This window comes from Lucilia sericata, unplaced genomic scaffold (genome assembly GCF_015586225.1).
Source record: "Lucilia sericata isolate MDLA Ls3-8-SP2 unplaced genomic scaffold, ASM1558622v1 Contig000010F_arrow, whole genome shotgun sequence".
In the NCBI taxonomy this organism is placed as follows: domain Eukaryota; kingdom Metazoa; phylum Arthropoda; class Insecta; order Diptera; family Calliphoridae; genus Lucilia; species Lucilia sericata.
This window is the reverse complement of record NW_023994050.1, coordinates 823,242-834,893: the sequence shown is the minus strand read 5'-3', so window position 1 is coordinate 834,893 and position 11,652 is coordinate 823,242. Positions and strand designations below refer to the sequence as shown.

General features: G+C 29.6%; 1 protein-coding gene across 1 annotated transcript in view; it reads left to right on the top strand.

The window, feature by feature from the left end:
• Positions 1–5,665: 5,665 nt before the first annotated feature.
• LOC119603889 overlaps positions 5,666–11,652 on the top strand; it is a 30,870-nt gene continuing 24,883 nt past the window's right edge. The window contains exon 1 of the mRNA XM_037956176.1: positions 5,666–6,189. The gene's annotated coding sequence lies outside the window, so the exon portion shown is untranslated. The remainder of the gene's footprint in view (positions 6,190–11,652) is intronic.

Here is an 11,652-nt window from a genome sequence, read left to right as displayed (position 1 = left end):
ATAGTCTTAAGTGTTCATATGTTATTTGTTTAAAATACTTTCATTGTATCAAAAAAGAGTCAATAAATAGAAATAAAGCAACTAGCAAAATCGCGAACTTGAAGCAAAAGCAATGTCGAAAAAAACCCCTCAAATTACGATTCTTGCGTGTCTTGCTACTTCCCTTTCAAACAAAACAAAATTAATTTTTTTTTCATGAGCGTGAGTATTCACTTATCACTCACGCGAATATTTGGAACCGTGATCTTAATGACATCTAAAAATGCGATTACATATTTTTCACTTTTATAAACCAAATATTTCCTTACAAATGGAAACCCAGGCAAAAGTGAGGAAAGAGATGTAGAGAAGTCATTACAAATAATATATTTGAAGTACATCAAAGTTTGGTGAAAAAGCAGTGAAAATTACATAAGCGTATCATTAAGAGAATGTGTTTACTTTTTGACACCCAAATATCGAATTTTTACTGTTTTTAAAAATATTATTAGATGTAGTTCAAAGTTGCCAAAAATGTACAACACCCTCCAATGACACGCTAATGTAAAATTCATAGGTTTTTCACCCGAACTTGAAGCACTTCGGGTTACTAGTTATGATGAAAATACACAGTATGTATGTATGTATGTATGTATGTATGTATGTATGTATGTATGTATGTATGTATGTATGTATGTATGTATGTATGTATGTATGTATGTATGTATGTATGTATGTATGTATGTATGTATGTATGTATGTATGTATGTATGTATGTATGTATGTATGTATGTATGTATGTATGTATGTATGCATGTATGTACGTAGTATGCATTAATATAATTTCTAATCTTAGTTTCAACTAAATTTTTACTCATCTAATATAAGAAAAATCCTGACACCATAAATAATATTCTTTCTTCAAAATATATAAAACCATATGAAATACATTCTTTAAAACGGATCATATTTTTAATACATAGAGCGTGTAGCAAAGTTTTGTAGTGGGAAATTGGTAAGAAAATGTTTCAAATTTGTTGTGCCAAAAGAAATCTTTTAGAACACGATACATTTTGACAACTGTCACCAATAAAACTTTAGAATTCCAATCAAAAATACATATTCTATTTATTTTTTAATTTTTTCACTTTATTTATAAATTTTAAGATTTAAAATCAGTTTTAAATTTATATTATAACATGTTTAATACCCCATTTACACATACACGAAATCTAGTACTTATGAGATTTCGAGCCAAATCTAGTTGATTTTAACTAGATTTCTCTACTCAAAATCTAATAGTTTTAGTGATGCAACTCCTAAATAATACTAAACAAGTAAGAGTGTTATATTCGGCTATGCCGAATCTTATATACCCACCATCAAACCTCGTTTGACTCGAATGAAACTTACTTATGTCGAATTTCATCTATATACTAGTATATTTAGGCCAGTTATTAACGCTTATAATTTTCTGAAGGGGACCATATATAAGGGGGTCGGGTCAATTATGGGTCGATCCTCATAAAATTTGGTAGATAGAATTTGGTTCGTATTAAATTTATTTGTGTCGAATTTCATCGCTACACTCGTATTTTTAAACCTTTAATGAGCGTTGCAGTCATTTTCTGAAGGGGACCTTATATGGGGGGTAGGGTCAATCATGGACCGATCCTCATAAAATTTTTTAGATAGATTTTGACTCGTATGAAACTTACTTATGTCGAATTTCATCTATATACTAGTACTTTTAAGCCAGTAATGAGCGTTAAAGTCATTTTCTGAAGGGGACCTTATATGGGGGGTAGGGTCAATTATGGACCGATCCTCATAAAATTTCGCATATTGATTTTGGGTCATAAGACACTTACTTATATCGAATTTCATCGCTATATTCGTATTTTTAAACAAGTTATGGCTGTTAAAGCTGCTTCTCGAGGGGCCACTTGTATGGGGGCTATCCGAAAACGTGGACCCATATTGCCCATTTTCAATACCAAACAAACCTTACCTATAAGAAATATTTATGTGAAATTTCAACCCTCTAGCTCTTTCCATTCGGACTCTATCGTGCTTTCAACAGACAGACAGACAGACAGACGGACGGACGGACAGACGGACAGACATGGCTAGATCGTCTTAGAATTTAATGAGGACCCAGAATATATATACTTTTGTGGGTCTATGACCAATATTTCTATGTGTTACAAACGGAATGACAAAATCAATATACCCCCCATCTTTTTTGATGGAGGGTATAAAAATACGATGCTACACAAGAAAAACAAAACAAACAAAAAAATTTAAATGTCAACAAAATTTTAATAAATTGAAAACATGAAATAAAAGTTTATTTAAAATATAAGGTAATGTTATATTTAAATATCTAATTTCAAGAAATATTAAAAAAATGAAATCTTCCTAAATGCCAAAAATGGCAAGTGTAAACGGTCTGGATTTTTGAAAAGATTTTAAATGAAATCTACTAGATTTCGTGTATGTGTAAATGGGGTATAATTTTCTTTTAAGGATTTAATTTTATTCGAACTGTATGAATTTATTTTTGATGGATAAATTATTGTTCCCGGCTCGAGTTCAACTACTATCTCCTATTTTCTGTATTTTTCTTTGTTTATTTTATGTTTCTCAAATTTTTAAATTAGTTTATCAAAAATTTGTGTAGTCCTAGGAGTTAGTAAAATTTTATTTACTTTATTTTTGTAAAAAATTTACTTTCCTACGTATTTTTATACACTAAGAGAAAATTCGTGAATTTAACTAATGAATCGCGTTCATCAGATGTTCTTCATCGAATAAATGAAGTATTTTATTTGTATAATGAGCACTTTCTTAAGCGGAATGAAATCTTTCATTATAAATTTTTTTCGAAATCTTCATAATTCACAGTTCATATGAAATTGATATCATTAAAATTACCAAGTTCAAATTATTGCAAATGTTGAGAAAAATAAGTATCACAAATAAATTTGTTTATAAATAATAGCAATTACCTTTCATTACGCGTATAATTAAATATATTTTTATTAATATAATTATTATTTAGTGATCTTTTGAAATTTCCAAAAAATTGATGAAACCGCATTCCAGAATACAATGAATTTTCTTCATTTATATTTTTTAATTTTTCCTCTTTGCCCTTTATTCTTATACACCCCTTGTTCTCATTTTTTATATTTTTACAAATTTTAAATGTGCATGAACATTATTCACACATGCAATGAACATTTTTCATAGATGCAGTGAAACAATCTTCGTTATAGAAATTTGAACACTATATTTGTTTTTGTAGACGCACGCCTTTATATTAATAGTTGTTATACCACTTCTTTTAATTTTTGCTGACCACAAAAAACTGTAAATTTAAAGTGCAAAGAGAGACTAGAAAAATCAATCACCAATTTTATTTAACTTCATTAATTTAAAGTGCATGTGTTTCTAGTTAAAACATATATGCATATTTTAAAAATAAAAAAAAAACAATTTGTATACATATTAATAAAACGTTGTGTATTAATAATTAAAAAAAATTATAGTGAATATAATAGTTGAATATTGTTTTCCAAAGGCGTATCATAATAATAATGGCAAATTGAAAGTGTTCCAAACTGATCAACCATCTTCTAGTAAAGTTCTGGATGCCAACCAAAAATTCGGTAATACTACTTAAGTTACAAACTGATAACTTATAATATATGCATGTATATTTTTCCCTACAGCTCCTGAAGACAACGGTGGAATTTGTTTACAAAGTTTAAAATACGATAACCTCTGTGTCGAAAATTTTAAGGCAACATAGTCTGATTGTGTAAAATTTCATATAAACCAAATACATTATGAATGCAAAAATATTAAGGAAGCTGCTACACAATGGCCACAGTACAGAGGATCGATTGATTCATAATTGGTAAGTATCTACAGTCCAAAAATATACTTACATACATATATGAGAACTTAAATATATATACATTAGACCGAGTCACAAAAAATGGTGCTTGAGTTACCCCCCTCAAAATATTCGCTGTTATGTAATCTGATGTTACCCATAATATTTTTGGTTAAGTGTTGTCCATTCGTGAGCTAGACGGTTTTCAAGAAAATATCGAATGGGGGACACGATTTTTCATGTTAAATTCAATATTTTACCCAGCTTCAAATAATCTTTGTTATGTTTTATAATGGTTCCCAAAATTTTTCTGGTCTATCGAAACCGTTTAAAAAAGTCTCTTTTTAGTTACTTTTTTTAATTTTACAGTATTTCTTAAACAAAATATACTTTTATATATTTATTTATTTGTAAGTATGTAATTGTCTATTTTATTATTAAATTTAATTTTTTTATGTACAGAAATACGTAAAATAAAATCAAAATATATTATTAAAATTAAAAAAAATATGTTTTTATTTAATAGTTTTGAATAGGAAACAATTTCATAACAACAATGAAATATATATCATAATATTATGATATAGTTTGATAAAATGTGAGAAAATTAGTCATTCATAATCATTTTACTAATGCAACTAAGTTGTCAGGTTGGCGCAACAATTACATGATTTTAATGGAATAAGATAATTTTTGCAACGAAATTACTTCATGACGTTTATGAAATATATTCATTAAATTAAATTAAAATATAATTTCATTTTGTCAATGAAATAGTTTCACTATTGAAATGAAAATGCTTCATGGCGTTTATGAAACATATTCATGGAACAAATATCAAATTTAATTTTATCAATGAAATCGTTTCACAGTGAAGTAAAAAATGAACATGCATAATTTTTTTCCATTAATCCAGTGAAGGGCTACGTTAGATCGTAAATAATGAATAATTTCATTGATCAAGTGTTGAAATTCATGTCTGGAGTGAAGCTTTTTCTCTTAGTGTATCGATTGGCACACATCAACAGTTCAATAAGTCCAAGTTATTCCAGTTTTTAGTAAATGGGCGATATTATATACATACCCAGCAGTTAGGTCGGACAGTCCCGAACTCCCTCTTTAAACTACCACATAGGGTTACACCTAGCCACCAACTGTCCAGGTGACCAGCTATTTTAATATGTGCTTGTCCTACGAGGGTGTCAATCGTCACCCCATAGGTTACGAAGAGGTAGACAAGTGCTTTTTAAGTGTCCCCTCTCTCGCTTACAAAGGGGACACTAAAGTGACGATTATCTTCACCCTCGTTTACAAAGAGTATATCCGTGACGAAACACAAATTAAAGCCAACCAGGTGGTTAGACATTACTTCAAATCACACTTTTTCGGATGCATTGACTCTTTGTCGAACTGCAGGGTATATGTATGTATGTATATATACATACATATGAACATAGAATTTCGTGGTAGTTGAATCGAAACCTTAATGGTAGCTTACCCTAATATTTTGTTATTGTGAATTATGCTTGTAGTATGTATTTATGAAAATTGTAACGTATCGATGTAAAATTGTTTACATATGTATGTGACTAAAAGTTTTAGAAGGTTTTTGACCTGACTAAACGAAACTATTTTTATGTACACTGACATGACAAAAAGCTTTTAAACATTATACTTCCAATTGTGACAGCGAACAAGGATAACGAAGGATTTGTGCACCAGCAAAACAAGTCATCATTTACATACAAACACACACATTTTTTTGTCGCAAAAATAAAAATATACTTGCATTTAGTGTTGTGCTAAATATTAAAAAAAAAAACAAATATATATTAACAAATCAATATAAATTTAAATACAATAATAATTAAAAAAAAAAACTATATAAACTCGGTAATAAATAAATCAAAATGAAATTATTATTGCTAAAAAATTAATAAAAACTACTTCGTTTTTACATCTCACAAATTGCCCAGTGTACAAAATCGATACACAGAGTTAATTCTACGCAACTACTCCCTTGTAAACTCATTTCATTTTCGTTGTTGCCGACTGTTGATGCAAAACTATGTGAACATTTACTTATTTATAAATGAAAAACTGGACTCAATTTGACAAATCCTTAAAATTTCAATAAAAATCTTTAAATTACATACACACGCGTACCATATACACATATATGTTCGAGTACATCTGTATGTATAATGAAGTAGTTAAAACAAAAAAACTAGTGAAGAAACAGTAGGTCAGGGCAAAACGTATTATTAATATTTTTTTTTTCGTTTATTATTAGAAGAACTTAATAGGTAAGTAGCACTTCTCTGCATTATATACAATGTATATATTTAATTATTCAGACACACAATATTACTTACTACATATGAATGAATTTATAATAAATAAAAATTATTTAATATAAACATTTATTAGTTTTTATTAGATACATTGTATATGTATGTCATATTCATACATACAGATACGCATGTACATATCTAAATATTGTTGGGACTTATTAGTCATTTCCATACTCTGATTATTAAAAATAAACCTGTTGAGGAAGACATAGAGAAGAAACTCTTAAAAATACAAATTGTTTTTTTTTTTTGTTTTCAGGATATTATTTTTAAATACATTCTATATTTTGTTAATACGAGTTAATAATAGTGTAATAGGGTGTATTCCTTCTTCATTATTAGGTTAATGATGAAGAGGCGTAACAAAATCTGTCATGATGCCATATTCCATTATTTCCCCAACATCAAAAATGGGGTTATATAGATTTTGTCATTCCATTTCTAATTCATCGAAATATTAGTCATAGAACTACAGTATATTTTCTGCATTCTTATTATATTTTAAGATATAAGAAGTATACATCCCGCTAACCTACAATGTAAGAACATAGGTACCCAGCAAAAATAAAACGAAGTACTTCCAAAAGAATAACATTTATCACCACTTCAAAAGTAGCACTAAGTGATTTTTTTTTACTTTCTGAGGAGACTTCCAAAGAAGCGAAAATAATTTTATTTTTTCAATGCTGAAGATATATTTTTAGGTCTTACATTTTTATAAGATAAAAAATGTTTTTTTTGGGCTTTTGTATTTAATATGTCTACTGCCTTATTAATGTTAATATTATTTAAGTAAAATTAGAATAGAATACAGCTCTATATACTACAATTTCACTTCCGAATAACTTCAAAAAAAAAGAGCAGAAAAATTACTTCTTGAGAATGACTTCAGAAGTAGTGAATTTTTAATAAAATAGAAAGAACATCCCTCCTTTGACAACTCTATGTTAAAACCATCATTTCTTCACGTCTTTTTCAGTACTTTCATGGAGTAAATTATACTTATTTTTCGCTTCTTTGGAAGTTCTTTTTTGGTGAGTATATACTCAGCAGTTCGACGGGACAGTCCCGAACTAACCACTTGACATACCACATAGCCACCCGACTACCTAAGGTAGTCAATGGATGGTAATCTTCAAATGGGTCCTTGGGAGTTAGACACATTACTACCTCTTTTACTAGTTACTTTACTAGCTACTGACGTGTCCTAGGGGAAAATCAAGCGTCCTCAAGTATCTTGTCCTATGGACAGGTATTGCAGTAGGGTTAAATAACCAGTCCGTCGAAGTATAACTCTAAAAAGTTATGAAAAATAAAAAAACACTTCGTCCCTGTTATGAATATTAGTAATATGTGGGTTTTAACAAAGTTTTCAGAAAAGCAAACAACAGGTTAAATTAGCTGTATTTTTGTTGTATCGCGTTGCTTTAGAAATGAATTTTGAAAAATAACCGAATTTTTAACGCGTTTTAGTGCAATTCAAAAAAACTCCACATAGGACTTTTTGGAAAACAATTTTTATATTGAAATATTCTTCCCATTTTATGTACAGATTTTAAGAATTCGTTCGAAATTTGGGTTTAGAGACTTTAAGGGGTATATTTGATCAAATGTAATACCATGCAGCAGATGTTAGCATTACATCCATAACATCTGCGATATTTACCTTTGCAAACGTATTCTATCTAAATTAGCGGACAAATTGACCAAATTGTAGAATTTAAGACGTTAATATAAAAACAGGTATACAGCGTCATCTAAACAATCTAAATTAAGACCTAAAAGTCTCGGTCCTAATGAGATAGTGGAAGTCAAAGTCTATGATTGTTCGTCGTACTACTTTTGATGTTATTACAACTTTTGTAAAGAATACAGTTTCCGATATTATGCTTAAAATTATTTTCGCATTTTCTTCAGCAGTGCTATTTAAAAATATCAATTAGATCAACACTAATACAGATATTGTAATTACTATTCTTGCATAAATTATCAGAAAATGCTTATTTAATTCTTAATTAATCATTTATCTTAGAATTTCGACTTATTTGCACAGCATCAGTCTATGCAAAATTGGAAATATGTTTAGAAGTTGCAATTAAACTTTCAATTTGAAATTTTATTCGGTGGACTTAATCTACCAAATACATAGACTAGTCCCACAAAATTTCATAAAAATGGGTATGCGAAATACCGCCTACTTCGTTTTTTCATATAAGTACCACAAATACTTTAAATAAAAAGTTTCATAAAAATATTAACGGAAGGACGGAACAGATTGAATCGACCCATAAAGTGATTTTAAGTTGATGAGTGCACTAAAAGGCAGGTGATGATCGATTATTTACGGTATTATATTAACTAGTTTAAATAAAATATTATTTTGGCGGATTTATGATTTAAATCGATATAATTTGAAACACATAGGACTTTTTGTTGGAGCATTTAATATATGGAAATCATGTATATATGGTACGTGAAAATGTTGATCATTTACAACACTAAGTGTCTTCTTTCATCAAATTTCAATAGAGTTAATGTCTGGACTTAAACTCCATTGAAAATTTGTGGTTATATTTACAAGAACACCTTTTAAATCACTCATTATCCTCCAAAACCACCATGCGGTTGCTTTGCGTGAAGAATGGGACATAATAACACCAGAACTATTTCATAAATTAGTAGAAACGGTCCCACGTCGCTTGGAAGTTGTTTTTAAAAACAAAGGCTACTATACAAAATATTAATTTCATTTTAATAATTTATTTTTACTTCATAATGCTAATCTAAATATGATGTATACAAAAAATTCAAATACTTTTGTGGAGCTATTTTTTGCACTTTTTAAAAAAAAAATATTTTAAAATGTGATATAAAATTTAAGGACTGTCTGGACTACATAATAAATTTATTTATTTACTTTTTCCACAAAATCTATTATAAAATGATGTCTGTTTTCATAATACATTAAATTCGTATACTTATGAGGTGCTTTTGCTAAATCCTAAGATATCGATAAATGCTTTTGTACCATAAGTATAACCAGTAGAGCTACAAACACAGAAAAAAATATTCAATAATTTTTTTCAATAAAGATTTTAATCAGTATTAAATTTTAAATTAATATGATTAATTTTTTTAATTAAATACATTATTTTACAAAAATCTATATATTTTAATCAATAAACCCTTTAATTATTATTAAAATTTAATTATTATACCCACCATCAAAAAAGATGGGGGGTATATTGATTTTGTCATTCCGTTTGTAACACATAGAAATATTGGTCATAGACCCACAAAAGTATATATATTCTGGGTCCTCATTAAATTCTAAGACGATCTAGCCATGTCTGTCCGTCTGTCCGTCTGTCCGTCCGTCCGTCTGTCTGTCTGTCTGTCTGTTGAAAGCACGATAGAGTCCGAATGGAAAGAGCTAGAGGGTTGAAATTTCACATAAATATTTCTTATAGGTAAGGTTTGTTTGGTATTGAAAATGGGCAATATGGGTCCACGTTTTCGGATAGCCCCCATACAAGTGGCCCCTCGAGAAGCAGCTTTAACAGCCATAACTTGTTTAAAAATACGAATATAGCGATGAAATTCGATATAAGTAAGTTTCTTATGATCCAAAATCAATATGCGAAATTTTATGAGGATCGGTCCATAATTGACCCTACCCCCCATATAAGGTCCCCTTCAGAAAATGACTTTAACGCTCATTACTGGCTTAAAAGTACTAGTATATAGATGAAATTCGACATAAGTAAGTTTCATACGAGTCAAAATCTATCTAAAAAATTTTATGAGGATCGGTCCATGATTGACCCTACCCCCCATATAAGGTCCCCTTCAGAAAATGACTGCAACGCTCATTAAAGGTTTAAAAATACGAGTGTAGCGATGAAATTCGACACAAATAAATTTAATACGAACCAAATTCTATCTACCAAATTTTATGAGGATCGACCCATAATTGACCCGACCCCCTTATATATGGTCCCCTTCAGAAAATTATAAGCGTTAATAACTGGCCTAAATATACTAGTATATAGATGAAATTCGACATAAGTAAGTTTCATTCGAGTCAAACGAGGTTTGATGGTGGGTATATAAGATTCGGCATAGCCGAATATAACACTCTTACTTGTTATAATTAGTTTTTGTAATTGAATATTAAACTTTTTGAAATTTGGAAAATTCTGACATTTGTAAAAAATTAAGTAAGAAAGAAGAAAATGTTTTTAAACTAACGAAATTTTTTAATTATTTTATCTAAGAACCTCTCACTTCAGAGAGAGAACTTCCCTGAAGTGAGAGGTCTACTAAATCAGGACTAGTCTCCTGTCGGGCATAGGAGTTTTTCCATATCGTTCAACAACTTACATCAGTTCCATTCTCAGGTCATAAAGAACAATCTACGGAATGACAGGTTGACCAAGTGTCAACCTGGTACGGGCGCCCTACTACGCGAAGAGTAAGAAATACTCAAAGGCTTCAGAAATACAGCATAAGTTGCTCTGTCCCATCACCCTGTTGAGATGGCGACAGCACCCGAGAGAGGGTTTAAACCACAGACAATACGTGGATCCCGAAAGAACCTCAACCAACTGACCAGCCAGAACAAGTCCTGCGGGCAACTGGCCACCCGTAGTGCCAGATTATATGGTGCTCTAGTTCGACCCCATGTCAAATATTTCCAAGGAAATGCCGATGATAAATTTCATCATCACCAGTTTCTAGTCCCGGCAGACTATTGGTAGCACCTCTTATCCCCGGAATATTTTGTTGTTTCTTTCAGGTTATTATTTCTTGGTACATGTCCCTAAATTCTCCGGTAAATTCTAGGAGTTTTCATCATCAGTGTATCTGAAAATATTGTGGAGTTTTATTTATATTACTTATAATTTGAAAGTTATATTCAATAAAAACATTATAATTAGGGAAATTTAGTTAAATCATGTATTGGGATAATTAATTTTTTAGTGGATATTTGAAATTAAAATAATTACAAAATTAATCAAATACATTAAAAATTTTTTTGAAATATGCTACCGAATCCAATTACATTAATTACAATAATACTGCTTAAATTGAATTTTTTGCCACTTATTTTCCAATTAACATTTTTAATTTTCAGTTAATCAATAGTATCATTTTGATATTTTCCACAAAAATATCGTATAGGTTAGGTTTGTTTGGTATCGCAAATGTGAAATATCGATCCACGTTTTCGGATAGACCCCCGAAGTATAAATAAAACCGTCATAAAAATATTAGTTAGGTAACAAATGACAAAAATTAGTTTTATGTACTCAGAAATTATTCTGTAAAGTATTGCGGATATTATTCGATGATTGATCCTACCCCCAATGAAGATCCCCTTTAGAAAATAACTAGCTTATAAAAACCTGTATA